At 39.0% G+C, this 15,915-nt stretch overlaps 1 long non-coding RNA gene across 1 annotated transcript; it reads right to left on the reverse strand.

Moving 5' to 3' along the window:
* Positions 1–2,377: 2,377 nt before the first annotated feature.
* On the reverse strand, positions 2,378–2,918 carry LOC128475055 (uncharacterized). Its single transcript, XR_008346430.1, has 2 exons — positions 2,846–2,918; positions 2,378–2,522 (listed from the first exon to the last, which is right to left on the reverse strand). It is a non-coding gene; the product is annotated as an uncharacterized LOC128475055 (long non-coding RNA).
* Positions 2,919–15,915: the final 12,997 nt, after the last annotated feature.

A 15,915-nucleotide genomic window follows, 5' to 3' on the forward strand; every position in this document is an offset into this window, starting at 1 on the left:
AAAGGGAACAGAAGACTGTTACTTGCTTTACTTTCTAGGTACATGATAATTTGGCAATATTTGTGATATTTTGAGACAGTTCTGCAAGCCAATAAACTGCTCTGTGTAAACTGTCAATGTTCTGTGAATACATGGGACCATTCTGCTCATTCCTCCTATATGCATTTGACCCTTTCCCCAACCCAAAAGAATAAAGGGCAAGATATATAGACATGTTAACACGGATTCGACAACTTAATACAGATTGTCAATAATAGTCATGGGGGAGATAATGCTCACCTAGAGTGCCAGAAATCCTCAGGCCAAAACTGATAATAACTCTCTGGATAAGTATAGCAGAAAATTAAGCAGTCAGTATTTAAATTGGAATTAGGTGTGTTGGTAAGATTGCTAAATTGTGCATACTTCTGGGATCATTAGGTAAAGTTTCCTATTTTTGTCTCTGGTCACCGAGGCATGATGTAAGTTGAGCAAGGATAAAATAATAGGAATGAAGAAGGCGATAAATCTCTAGAACAAAAGATAAGCCATTTCATCTGCCTGGTCAGACCTCCATATATGCATTTTACAGTTCTATATAAAACATAAAACTATGGGATGGTATAAATGTAGTGTACATGTGCCTTTAAAGTGAATGAATGATGCAATACAATCCCCCACTACTTAGCGCTGCTGGTGAACAGGAGTAAATGCGCATTTCCGCGCCACCAGTGGTGGAGAGTATAGCGTGCCTTGTGCAGCAGCCAAACATCTGCTGCAAGCCAAAGATCTGAGGGGTATGGAAAAGCAGCAACTTCTGCTGGATTCCTCTATGCATTTGAAGTGGCCAAAAACTGTTTATTTAAAAGAGAGGCCGCTATTATACACGTGAAAGTTTGTAGGATAGCTGGAGTCTTAACCAATTTTGGCAGTTTCCTACCATCTCCATCTGATCACATGATAAAGTGGTAAAAACGCCTACAAAATGTGGCAAAGGCAAACCCTAGCTAAAAAAACATATGGAAGCACAATATAAGTATATTTTTTTTTACAAAATTATTTCTTGTTTTATTATTTTATATATATATATATATATATAGATATATATATCTATATATATATATCTATATATATATATATAGATAGATATATATATATATATCTATATATATAATTTTTTTTTAATGATTTGTATTAGCACAGGGATTTTAAAGGAGGGGGCATCAGTGACATCACAATACCTTATCCCTGTGCCATGTACTTTGTAAACGTAGAAAGGAACATCATAATTATGCCCCTTCCAGCTTAACGTCCTGGGCGGCTGCCTAGTTTGCCTACATGGTAGGGCCAGTCTGTTCCAGATCAGGATGAAAAATCTAATATTTCAATATTACAGCCTCCCTCTTGCAACATTATTCAACTGCATGATTCATGAAACATTGTATTGGAATATTTCAAAAAGCTAAAAGCAAGGATATATGTCTAATAATTACACGAAACAGAGAACAAATGGCTTTTACATTTGCATAGACTGATTCTGTCGTACATTTGGATAGATGATTGTACGAATACTAATTCTAATAAACTTACCTCTTACCTTTTACCTACTGAGTATTTTGATTCTATTTACTTTGAATACACTTTCATCATGGATACTAATGGAATCAAAGTACCCAAAAAATACAGAATAAAGAATAGTGCATATTTATTTCCATATATAAAACACAAGAAAATGGCAACGGAAAAACATTTTAATTTATTTTATTGAACAGAAGTCATTCTAAACCTGACAGCACTTCATATGTAATTTTCTCCCTCATCTTTAAAGAAAAAAACAGATTATTTATATAATTTTTACATGGTAAAAACAAATCCATGTAATGGTTTTCTTCTAACGTTTTGAAGTAATTGCAAGGCGACTTCCATATTTATATTAGAACCCAGTATAAAGCCTTGTTTTATTACCAAAATGTTTATATATATATATATATATATATATATATATATATATATATATATATACGTATTTAAAAGTGACAAGAATATCTGAAACTACATGTTTTTGATAATCAGCAAGGAAATGTCTGAAACTGAATAAAATGTCCTTAAATCCACTTAGTGTTGTGTTATCACTGTAAGATGAGTCATCGCAAATTTTAAAGTCCTTTAAGAGACCGTGTTGTGTTAGAAAGCATAACACACAAGAAATGCAAGCATTTCAAGTATTGTAATTTTAAAGTAAGCCTTAACTGACAAGTGGCTGAATATAAGTAAAGCAGAAATGTATTCACTGGGTATTGGTTTTATTCTGGTGTACATTTATATTAACATTATCTGGTGTATGTGTCAGAAATCCACATTTATTAGGCTAGGTTTCCACTAGGATTTTTTTTGCTAAAAACGCCCATAAAAACGCCAATTCAGCCACACGGCGTTTTTTTAGTTAAAAAAAACGCTGCGGCCAGATGTTAGCTGTTCTTCAATAGGAAATCGCACAATGCCATATCCACTTGGCGTTTTTCTGTTCGGCGTTTTTTTCAGTCCTCTTTGGCGTTTTTCTGCTTTTTTGGGCTCTGTGGCAGTTTTTCAAAATCGCAGCATGCTGACACTCTGGTGTTTTTTGCAAGGAAATCTTGGCGTTTTTCTCCAATAGAAGTCTATGGGAGAGAAAAAACACCATGAAAAAGCCATGTGGGTTTTGCCTTGTCGTTTTTTATGGGATTTTTTTCCGCAGTTACAATGCAGAGGATGGACCCGGTATCTGTGTGTCCTACGAGAAATAGGCTGGAAACAAACAGTTTCACACAAAACAAAGTTCATATTGAGTTTTACACCATTGGGAACAAACATGCCATTACAAACAAACATACCCAACTGGATCCTGCGTGCCAAAAGCAACAGCAAACAATTTGCACCATCATTTGGGGCCAATCTTCCTAGAGGAGCAGACATTCGGAATAAAGCATGCCTTACAAACCACAGAAAAGAGACAAAAGGGTCCGCCGGGGCGTGTTTAAGTAGAACTCTACCATGGAAATGACATCAAGAGAGGGCAGATACTTGCCATTTATCCTAATCCCTTTTAGCTGGGTGACAATTCTAACGTGTAAAGGCTGGAAAAACTGCCTAAGGTCAAAAAAAGCAATATCCACAGGAAGGCTAAAACACCAGGAAAAACCCAAGTGGAAACCTAGCCTTAACGTATTTTAGTTGCATATAGCTATAGTATTTAGCATTGCATATAGCATGATTTTTGAGTACTTATTTGAAACCAACCATCCATTGATTCCTATTAAAGCAGCATTACATGCCAAGCTTTTTTTTTCCTACAGTATAAATAACACACAAAAAGTATGTTTCTGTTTCTCTTTTTTTTTTACTTTTGTTGCGCAACATGTAACTGGAAAATGACAGATCCTTAAAAATAAAAACCTGATGCAAAAATAAAAAAATAACAAGCTATTCTGTGTTAAATGGTAAAGGAGTATAAAACGGCAGTTGGTTGTATGGAATCACGTATAGAGTATATATCTTGATGGACCAACAAATGGAAATGATTAGGGGAAGCATTGCTTTCCTCATCAACTTGAATGGACCTCATCCCCAAAGGCATAGGATGGAGGGTGAGAATGAGGCACGAGATGATCTCCGTGCCTCCCAGAGATTATAGTTGGGCCAAATATCTCCCAAGCCTAGTTTTCTTGTCAAACAACCGGTAGACTTAGCAACCCAGCACTGATTCCCCCCACTGTTGGTTCTGCATTTGCCCTTTCCTTTTTCAACTTCCCTACAACCTACATACTGCTTCTCTGCTCCCACTATGCCTGGCATTTGTTTTTTTTAAAAATCACGGTTAAACACTTGCATAAATGTATTTAGGGCAGGCCTCCCTAAGTGGCCATCAATGAAATGCAACAGTGTTTGCTATTGCAGCAAGGACCCCCAAGATGCTCTCAAAAGTAAACTTGGCTCTTATGAGCTTGTGAATGAGCCGAAAATATGAATGTCCAAGTATAACCAAAGCATAATGCAATTATAAGGGATGGAGCTATATTTTCCTATTTGAGTTGCTTCCACAGGAGCAGTAGAGAAAAGAGAGACATGGAGTTCTTGCAGAACCTTTCACATCACCTCCGTGTCACTGCTGCTTACCAGTCTTAGTCTAGGCCAAAATGCTGCTTCCTAGATAAGTGGAGATTGGGGTTGATTTTGTCTGTTCATTAGTTTAATTACCACAGTCACTATAATGTTTTTTTTTTTCCAGAAGTTGTGATTATGACCCATTTCCCTGATGGTCTAGTGTGAGCAAACAGAAAATCAATACATTTGCTGTTGTGGTATTGTTTTTGATATCTTTCTGCCACCTCATGAATAAGCAATGACAAGGTCATAACTGCATGTTCATTCATACACAATCACTAAAACTGGCCTTAAAAAGGTATCATAAGCTTGAAAGGCATGCAACTTAGGGAGATTTTATACAACTACCACTGCAGGCCCCTTTCAAATATTGTAACATATGGCCAATTAAAATGGTCTTCCCTTGAAAATACTTATATCTTGATAATAAAATAACGTTGCTATAATGTGAAGGTGATTCAAATCTTTATAATTAATGTGTTAAGAGTTTTTCTGCAAAAATATCCATGTACTTTCAGAGTCTTCATTTGAGAACAATTAATATATTTCTTCCATTATAACTTGTTTTTTGAAGAAAACTATGTGTGACTGTGACATTTGATGACATTGGAATAAGAGAGCATTTAAAAGCTTCAATGGACCTTTGTCAGAGAAGCGAGTGTTCACATTTGTGATAACACAGTATTTTTTGTGTGAAATGCTTGAATACATATTAATCTCATGCCCTGTTATGAACTATAAGCAATGATATTTTGTGGGCTTATCATGCAGCAGAGCAAGTGAATGAGAAAGATCAACACGGAATGACAAGTGACAAAGACTTTCCCTGTTACATCATCTGAATCCTCAGTTCTGCAGAAGAACTTCTAAATTTCCTTTCCAATGCCAGTGTTCATAAACTACAATTCATGTTATATTTTTCTGAGTGGAGGTTCATCTTGTTGAGAGACTACATAAAGTCAAATTGTTCTTCCTTTACTTAGGGTTTACATATAAATGGCTATGAAAGTATATTTTGACATGCCTAGTAGGTATGTAGTAAATGGTGCACAAATAAAAAAAAGGGGAAGCATGACAAAAAATTACAAAACTGGGATTTAGTAACACACTGGGTTTATTGATTATGAGTTATTATGCCATGTTGTTGACATTAATATGTAGTTGGTCCCCCCGTTGCAGCTATAACAGTCACTTTTCACTCTTCTGGGAAGGCTTTCTACAAGATTTTGGAGTGCTTCTGTGGGAATTTTTGCCCATTTTTGAGGTCAGGCGCTGATGTTGAATGAGAAGGCCTGGCTCGCAATCTCTTTTTGGAAGATTTTGTTTTCTGCCCTTTTGTTTCGGACAAAATTCAGAGGGCTTTTTTGATTTGGAAATTAAATTCGATGACTCTGATGTCACACTCTCTCGGACTCATTCTCGCTCGTACTCTCTCACACTCTCTGTTAATGTCTCCCTGCCTTCTCCAATAACCATTTATGTGCCTCCTTGTCTGCAGCTCCTCTTCTTGTTCTACTTCTTCTCCCGACTCTCTGCTGCTCTCTGCTCTCCATCGCATGTTTCCAGCCTCCCCCATGTACTTCTGGAATAGGACAGAGCATTGGTGCATCCCTGACTGGCCACAATAATGCAGACTGATCCCCAGGGAAAGAGAAATGTAGAAAATGAAAACTGAATCAGTCCTACGTTGGTTTGTGCATAGAACCTAAGACTTTTTCGGCACTTTCACACTATGTTTCCCTTGCGCTGGGAACTGGTGGGTAGTGGTGTGCACAAGAGTGCACAAAGCTACTTTCTTCATGATGTCTATGCCATCAATATTGGTTTTTGGGCACTTTTTGCATTATTTCATAAAATACGGTTACGGTTTTAAAGTATTAATAACCAATATACTAATAATAACAATACCAATATAAAAACCAGAAAGTAATAACACATTTACCAAACAAACATGACTGCGCCTGAGTCTCACTGTGCTTAAAGTAGGTGTGATTCTACTCCACATGCTAACTAAACAAAGCATACAATATGCTAACAATGGCTGATTCTTGCCAGAGTCATGTCAGACTGACAACCCATGTTTATGCAAAACATTGTAAATTGTTGTAAGGTTTGGGCTGACAATGGTGGGGACAATTACCCTTTAAAAATTTAAGGCTACAATATTCACCAAGACAATAAATAGTGATAAATGATAGTAAAAATAATCAAATACAAGGATACTGCAGAAAAATAAGTATATCTTGCTATAGAACTATGTTGTTTTTTTTAAAAAAAATTGATGGCCTTGGTGAACAGATGTTACAATTGTTGCACGTTGAATTATTTAATAGTTCAATATTTAGTGAAAAACAAACTACTGCCTTAAGGTCAAATCTTTAAGAAAATGAATTGTTTAAGTAATTGATTAAACCACATTGTTTAAAACATTTCAGTACTCCAATAAGCCGCAGGAATGTAAATATTGTCTTGTGGGGAAATTGTCTTATCTTCCTCAATGCTTTTCATAATGACTTTTAGTGTTTATTTTTAATATAATTGACATACAATGGAATTGCAAAACACAGTAATCAGTTTTTTGTTTTGTTTTGTTTTGTTTTATTTTGTTTAAAGCAATAGCCTTTAATGAAAAAAAAATACAAAAAGGCTAGCTAATTGTAATAATTGATTTAGGTTATGCTATGTACCCCACAGACCTTGATGGTGTCCTATAGACTTAAATGGGGCTCATTCAAGCCTATAAGGATAGAATACAAATTCCAAACACTGGGGCCACTGGTGTAGTGGAGCATATGAAAACCAGTAGCCATTTGTCAATCTGCTGCCATCAGGCAAAGATGAATTACTTATTTTTAAATCTTTCATTTTTTGGATGGTCCCTTTTATTTGGTTGAAAACGAGAGCAGAGGTTGGGGATACTACCGTATTTGCTCGATTATAAGACGAGGTTTTTTTCAGAGCAAATGCTCTGAAAAATACCCCTCGTCTTATAATCGGGGTCGTCTTCTAATCAGACCTCAAATAGAGGTCTGATTAGGAGACTAAGATCCAGATCCCCCGCACCGCTGCAGGGGACCTGGATCCTCCTGTCGTCGCCCCCCCCCCCCACACACACACTTACCGGTGCTTCCGGAGGTGAAGTTGGCAGCGGGGGTTGTCTGCGTCCGTCGCAAATACCTTCCCCGACTGTCAGAGATCAGAGTTCCAGAGTTCCTGATCTCTGACAGCCGGGGAAGGTATTTGCGACGGACGCATACAAACCCCCGCTGCCAACTCCACCTCCTTCCGGCTGCCGCGGAATGAGACGTCAACCCGCTGCCCCGGCAATACAGCAGGAAATTGGAAGCACCGGTAAGTAAGTAAGTGTGTGTGTGTGTGTGTGTGTGTGTGTGTGTGTGTGTGTGTGTGTAGGGCATTTCTGGAATGCCTTACACCCCTATGTGCCACTCTGGCACTTAGGGGGTTAAAAGGCATATTATGGGGCAGAGTGGCATATAGGGAGGTATAAGGCATTTCAGGAGGCAGAGTGGCGTTAAGGGGGCATTTAATAGTGCACTCTGCCTCCTGAAATGCCTTATACCTCCCTATATGCCACTCTGCCCCATAATATGCCTTTTAACCCCCTAAATGCCAGAGTGGCATATAGGGGTATAAGGCATTTCTGGAGGCAGAGTGCTCTATATAATGCCTTTTAACTCCCTTAATGCCACTCTGCCTCCTGGAATGCCTTATACCTCCCTATATGCCACTCTGCCCCATAATATGCATTTTAACCCCCTAAATGCCAGAATGGGATATAGGGGTATAAGGCATTTCTGGAGGCAGAGTGGCACATAGGGGGTCAAAAGGCATACCATGGGGCACAGTGGCATATAGAGGGTTAAAAGGCATATCATGGGCCACAGTGCCATATTGGTGTGGCAAGCCTGGGGGCAGATGTGCGTAACTGGGGGACAGGTTGGAAAATACAAGAAATAAAAACAAAAAAAATATATTTTTCTCAATCATAGCTTTTATTAAAAAAAATAGTTTACATGAATTAACATTTACTGGTAAAACTTTTTTCCTTTAGGGTCGTCTTATATTCAGGCTTTTTCTTTTTTTCCTAAGTTAATATTCAGATTTTGGGGGGTCGTCTTATAATCAGGGTCGTCTTATAATCGAGCAAATACGGTATATGTTATATAAATATCCCCAACCACACACTGAGGTTGTTGCTATGCTCAGCATGTCAAAGCGAGAAGAAGAGAGACATCCTTACAACCAAAGTTCAGAGGTTTTTTTTTTACCCCCTTAATTAAGCCCTTGGGTTTGAGCAGCCTTGAGACTTGCTGATGATCTGCCTGGAACTGCAACTGTCTCCCTTGATCAGGTAGTTGCATAACAGTAGAATAGCCGGTTGAGGCAAAAGGTCAGGTTAGGAGAAATTGGAATGCCAAAGTCAGGATGTGAATACCAAAGCCAAGGTCAGGATGACAGAAATCATAAGCAGTGGGAAACAAGCAGGGTCACAAGAGGAACTAGATAAATAACAATGAACAACTACTGGACACAGACACGACCATCCAAAGACAAAGCTTGATTGTGTGCTGGCTATTGAAAGACCTGAAAATCGATGAGCAGCTATGAGGGTGAGAGTATGTGAGTTGCGATTTTATATGCAACTGCATATGCAAGGTGGCTTTAGCGAATTTGTAGTTCATACTTTGTCCAACTTATGCAAGTTTGCTACTGCAAACTAACATTTGTTTCCAATTAGCAAGCACTTTCAGTTTTACTGACTAGAGACAAATAGGTCATTATAATCACATAACTACAATGTTAACATTTCTAGCTCTCAGAGCCTATTTTTCACCCACCTACATACATAAAAGATTCACATGAATATAGAAGGCAGATCTGACACCAGATAACTATGTAAAAACATCCCCATGGAATATATTTATCAAATATAGAAAACACTTATTTGTTCATTCTGACACAGTTGACACAAGCAAAATTACTAAACATAATTTTCAACAAAGAAATCTAGCCAGATTACTATTTTACATATACAGTAGCCATGAAAACATGCTAAATGGTATGCAATTTTCAGGATAATGATCTAAAGTATACAAAGTACATTTTACAAGTAAAACAAAAAAAAGGCAGAAAAGTACCGTATTTGCTCGATTATAAGACTAGGTTTTTTTCAGTCTTATAATTGAGGTTGTCTTATAATCAGACCTCAAATAGGTCTGACTATGAGACGACTAAGATCCAGATCCCCCGCAGCTGCAGGGGACCTGGATCCTCCTGCCCCCCCCGCCCCACTTACCGGTGCTTCTGAGTCCCTGGTGTGTAGACAACTTACGCTGCAGCCGGAAGGAGGTGTGGCTAGTAGCGGGGGTTGTCTGCGTCCATCGCGGTGCAGGGAATTCTCTCTGACAGTCGGGGAAGGTCTGCGCGATGGACGCAGACAACCCCCGCTGCTAACCACACCTCCTTCCGGCTGCAGCGTAAGTTGTCTACGCGAATCACGTAGACTTCTACACGCTGCCCTGGCTACATGACAGGGGAGTCAGAAGCACTGGTAGGTTTGGAGGAGGGAGGGGGAGGGAGTGTTAAATGGGGGGCATAAGGCATTTCTGGAGGCAGAGTGTTCTATGAAATGCCTTTTAACCCCCTTAATGCCACTCTGCCTCCAGAAATGTCTTTTTCACTCTCTATACGCCACTCTGCCCCATAATATGCCTTTTAACCCCCTTAATGCCAGAGTGGCATATAGGGGTATAAGGCATTTCAAGAGGCAGAGTGGCACGTAGGGGGTCAAAAGGCATATCATGGGGCACAGTGGCATATACGGTTAAAAGGCATATCATGGGGCACAGTGGCATTTAGAGGGTTAAAAGGCATATCATGGGGCACAGTGGCATATAGGGGTTATAAGGCATTTCTGGGGCAGATGTGCATAACTGGGGGGCAGGTTGGAAAATAGAAGGAAATAAAACCAAAATATTTTTCTCAATCACAGCTTTTATTAAAAATATAGTTTACATGAATTAACTTTTACTGGTAAAACTTTTTTCCTATAGGGTCGTCTTATATTCAGACTTTTTCTTTTTTTCCTAAATTAATATTCAGATTTGGGGGGTCGTCTGATAATCGAGCAAATACGGTATTCTCTCCTTCTTTACCTTTCCGACATCCTTACTAAAATCAGCTAATATCTTTTAAATATTTCCAAACCCCCCTGCACTCTTCCTTTCTGTAGAGTGGGCAAAAAGTTTAAACTCTTACAAATTAATATTTCCTAATAAAACATAGGACTGCCAGTTCTAGTAGATTTCATGTGTTAATTTGGCCAGCTGTTTGTAAACTTTGTTAACAGCCAAAATCATAGAACCATACTGCCAAATGTCTTTCTCATGCATGGTTAAATTCCCTGGATTAGTCTCTACAAGTTGTAGTGGTTGGCCGTTTCATTTATCTACAACTCTTTATGTAGGTACTGAATGTGTTAGCAATTTTAACTGTAGCATGGTTGGTCTAGTGTAGATATTAGTCATATCATCAAAACTTACCATTCCAATGAAAAATGTTATTTTATCCAGCACCAGCAGTGCTCTGGCAAAAAGGCTCCATGTTGAAGAAAAAGGCACCTTGATGATGCATCCATTTCAATGGAGAGGGCATGGAGTCAGGAAGCTACTCATTGTAGGTTGAGTGCCTTGCAGTGCCACTTCCAGTGATCTTTAGAACTTAAGCTGGTCCCTCAGCTTCTTTTATCCACTAAAAGTACAGAGATACAAAAAATACAAGATAGAGAGCTATGCAGTCCAGTAAACCCTTGTGTATGTAGGTTATTATGTACTCAAGGAATGTTGCTTAACATAACTTGGGTTGTTGCTTAGCAGTGGCACCTACTTTGTAGAAGAAATTCTAAGGAACATTGAAAGTGAGATATTTTTTTTTTGGCATATGCTTTCTTACATGTTAGATCTCAAAACATTGTTATATGCATTTATATGGCTTCAAAAGGAGGCCCTATTTGTGCTGAAAAAAATTGAGTATAATTTGTGTGGGTACACCAAAAAGGGAAATCATAGTTTAACGAACATATAGTGAAAAGCTCCTAGGACAATAGGATAAAAAACCCTTGTGTAGGGGTTGACAATCCTACAACTAATGATTATGTACTGATTTTAGGCATTTGTTAGTAATAAAATTATTTTTTGGTCTTCTCTGTGTATTTAATTATCTTTTCCACGGGAAACATGGCCTCTATTGTTACATCTTTAAAAGCCTACTTTATCTTGGTGAAATTTTAACAGTCTTTCTCTCTTGTGTCTACTTTTCTTCTTTTAAGAAACTGTCCATCCAGATGCAATGTAGTAAAGGTACTTCAGAGAATACAATTGCATCAAAGTTTTGGTCAGTATTAAACCTGACTCATCTGAAATGAAGGCCTGGGAAAATGCACAAAAGATCAAACTCATCTTAAAGTTAAGATTATTTTCTTTGGAATTGGTTACTAGGATTTTATACTTTAACCAATTTTTCATGTCTAATATTGTCATTTCAGTTATTTCAATTCCAGTGTTTAACTCATAAAAACAATATCTTCAACACTGAAGAATTCAAGCAATTAAAGTATGTTTCATTTTAAAATCCACAGAGTAATAGAAAATTGTTCAATAGCCTAGTATAAAAGATGCCGCACACACAGAATACAAAGTTCACCAAGACGATTAATCAGAATGATGGGATTTTTTTTTTTGTAAAAAAAAGCTCCTACAGATTTTAAAAGTTTTCTTTGGTGCATTTTAAAAAGAAAATGTGAAATAATCAAATGAGAAAGAAAATTGTTTTTATTTGAAAACTACATATATCTTAAGTGTGTGCATGTGTATAAAATGAAATATTTTTTTTCTGTTTTATATTTAATTGAATAACCATACCTTGGGACCTCCCTGGGTAGCTCTTCCTTTTCTTTAAGAGCAGCTTCATGTGGGGATAGGTCTAGCTACACATGGAGTGAGGCTAGCCACAGACAGCCTTAAATTAGGTGGCAATAGAATCAGATGAGGATAGAAGATGGCCAAACAATACTCCCCTGCCCAGAGAATACAGGAGGCACAGGGAAGCAGTGGTTAACCTGTATACTTTTCACTGCTTAACAAATCTAGCTTGGGTCACAGCATCTTTTTATTTTATTTTGTTCTGTTAAAGCTACTGTGACTTGTTTACTTGTGACAGCACTCATGAAAACTACATAAAAAAATAAAAAATAATAAAAATGTTTAAAAGAAATACCCTAGGCCTCACGTGTTTGTTATTTAAGGAACAGTGCCAAAGGAGGTTAATAAATCTGTGTGTGGGTATGTTAGTATGTGTGTCTGGAAATGTGTGTTTCTGGGTATGTGTCTGTATGGGTATGTGTGTGTCTCTGTGTGCGTGTCTGGGTTTGTGTGTTTCTAGATATGATAGCATATGTCATGTTTGCGTATATGTGTGTGTCTGTCTGGATATGTATGTGAGTGTGAATCTGTCTGGGTGTGTTTGCCCGGATTTGCGTGTGTGGGATACATGTGTGTGTGTCTGAGCATGTTTGCCTATGGCTGTCTAGGTTTGAGTGTCTATGTTTGTCTTGGTTTTTATGTGTGTGTATGTCTGGGTTTGGGTGAGTGTGAATATGGTGGTGGGGCAGAAATTTATAACTGGACCCAGGCAGCACAATGTCTTGAGTCGGCCATGTAGGTATGTGGGCATGCGTGTCTGAGTTTGTGGGTATGTGTGTGCCTAGATTAGCATGTTTGTTTGAGTTTGTATGTATGGGTGTGTGTACCTGTTTTGACAGAATACTGGTATAAACAAGTTTGATGAAATGCTTTGGGTTATGTTTCCAAAAAAACAAGTGACAGAACACAGAAAATGAGCAAATTTAGTCCTGTAGTGGTAAAGGGCTACAGTGAAGGAAAAATTATTTGATCCCCTGCTTATTTTGTATGTTTGCCCACTGACAAAGACATGATCTGTCTATAATTTTAATGGTAGGTTAATTTGAACAGTGAGAGACAGAACAACAACATAAAAGTCCAGAATAACGCATTTCAAATAAGTATTTGACCCCTTTGCAAAACATGACTTAGTACTTGATGGCACAACCTTTGTTGCCAAGGTCGTGTGTTTTGGGTCATTGTCATGCTGGAAAACCCATCAACGACCCATGTTTAATGCCTTGGCTGAGGGAAGGAGGTTCTCACCCATGATTTGACGGTATATGGCCCATCCATCATCCTTTTGATGCGGTGAAGTTGTCCTATCCCCTTAGCAGAAAAACACCTCCAAAACATAATGTTTCCACCTCCATGTTTGACGGTGGGGATGGTGTTCTTGGGGTCATAGGCAGCATTCCTCCTCTCCCAAGCAGGGCAAACGTCAAACGGCATGTACATGTGCTTTCTTGAGCAGGGGGGCCTTGCAGACGCTGCAGGATTTCAGTCCTTCACGACGTAGTGTGTCACCAATTGTTTTCTTGGTGACTATGGTCCCGGCTGCCTTGAGATCATTGACAAAATTCTCCAGTGTAGCTCTGGGCCGATTCCTCACCGTTCTCATGATCATTGAAACTCCACAAGGTAAGATCTTGCATGGAGCCCCAGACCGAGTCAGTTTGACAGTTATTTTGTGTTTCTTCCATTTGCGAATAATTGCACCAACTGTTCTCACCTTCTCACCAGGCTGCTTGGCGATGGTCTTGTAGCCCATTCCAGCCTTGTGTAGGTCTACAATCTTGTCCCTGACATCCTTGGACAGCTCTTAGGTCTTGGTCATGATGGAGGGTTTGGAATCTAATTGATTGCTTCTGTGGACAGGTGACTTTTATTCAGGTAAACCTGGGAACCAGACATCTTGCTGATTGATAGGGGATCAGAACTCCTAGTACCTACCTGCACAGTGCATTGAAATGAAGTCATATCCATCTCTCTCCTCAGAAGGATGCATAGAACTAGGTAAAACATGCCATGGAGGCTGTTGGACTTAGGCATATTCATTTGCAGTCTATATACCATATTTGCTCGATTATAAGACGACCCCCCAAAATCTGAATATTAACTTAGGAAAAAAAGAAAAAGCCTGAATATAAGACGACCCCAAAGGAAAAAAGTTTTACCAGTAAATGTTAATTCATGTAAACTATTTTTTTTAATAAAAGCTATGATTGAGAAAAATATTTTTTTTGTTTTTATTTCTTGTATTTTCCAACCTGTCCCCCAGTTACGCACATCTGCCCCCAGGCTTGCCACTCCAATATGGCACTGTGGCCCATGATATGCCTTTTAACCCTCTATATGCCACTGTGCCTCATGGTATGCCTTTTGACCCCCTATGTGCCACTCTGCCTCCAGAAATGCCTTATACCCCTATAGGGGTATGGCATATAGGGAGGTATCAGGCATTTCAGGAGGCAGAGTGGCATTAAGGGAGTTAAAAGGCATTTTATAGAGCACTCTGCCTCCAGAAATGCCTTATACCCCTATATGCCACTCTGGCATTTAGGGGGTTAAAAGGCATATTATGGGACAGAGTGGCATATAGGGAGGTATAAGGCATTTCAGGAGGCAGAGTGCTCTATTAAATGCCCCCTTAACGCCACTACAGAAATGCCCTATGCCCCCATTTAACACACACACACACACACACACCCTATACCCCCATTTAGCTAACACACACACACACACACACACTCTCTCTCTCTCCCCCCCCTCTCACCCCCCTTCCCCCTCTCTTACCGGTGCTTCCAGCCGGGGCAGCGGGTTGACGTCGCCTTCCGCTGCAGCCGCAAGGAGGTGGAGTTGGCAGCGGGGGTTTGTATGCGTCCGTCGCGTATACTTTCCCCGGCTGTCAGAGATCAGAGTTCCCCGCACCGGTGCTCTGACAGTCGGGGAAGGTCTATGCGACGGACGCAGACAACCCCCGCTGCTAGCCACACCTCCTTCCGGATGCAGCGGACGTTGTCTACGCGGATCGCGTAGACGTGAACCCGCTGCCCCGGCAATACAGCAGGAAGCACCGGTAAGTGTGTGTATGATGGGGGGGACAGGAGGATCCAGGTCCCCTGCAGCGGTGCGGGGGATCTGGATCTTAGTCTCCTAATCAGACCTCTATTTGAGGTCTGATTAGAAGACGACCCCGATTAGAAGACGAGGGATATTTTTCAGAGCATTTGCTCGTCTTATAATCGAGCAAATACGGTAATAGCATTACATTATATATAGTATATAATATTATCATCATACAGAAATGAAAACAAGACATATTGGTTTACAACAGCACTCAATACTATTGTGTAATCCAAACTTGTGATAATCGCAGTACCATCTGTGCTATCCAGCTTTTCTTTCTTAGTATTCATATAATTTCTGTTAACTGAAAAAAAGATCTTGATATTTATCTTGGACTGTTCAACATTCCTTAATATTATATGATGTACATAGATTCACATATTTACTTATCCTTTTCTTGGATGTGAAGTGTTCAGATGAAAATTGCTTCCTGAATCTGGTAGAAAAAGAACCCATGCATTTCTAAATATCAGACTTCTCAATAAATGGAAACTTGCATACACATTTTGCTACAATATGCTCTTATAATATATGTCATAATCAGTTCAGTGTTATATTTGATATAATATACTGCAAAAAATGTATTTCATTAGCCACAGCCAATAATATATTCTTATACACCCTTGCAAACATGCCATGGCTATACTTGTAAGAAATAAAATATTCATTTGAAAATCATAGCTATGTG

Source organism: Spea bombifrons, chromosome 2, assembly GCF_027358695.1.
Source record: "Spea bombifrons isolate aSpeBom1 chromosome 2, aSpeBom1.2.pri, whole genome shotgun sequence".
Lineage (NCBI taxonomy): Eukaryota > Metazoa > Chordata > Amphibia > Anura > Pelobatidae > Spea > Spea bombifrons.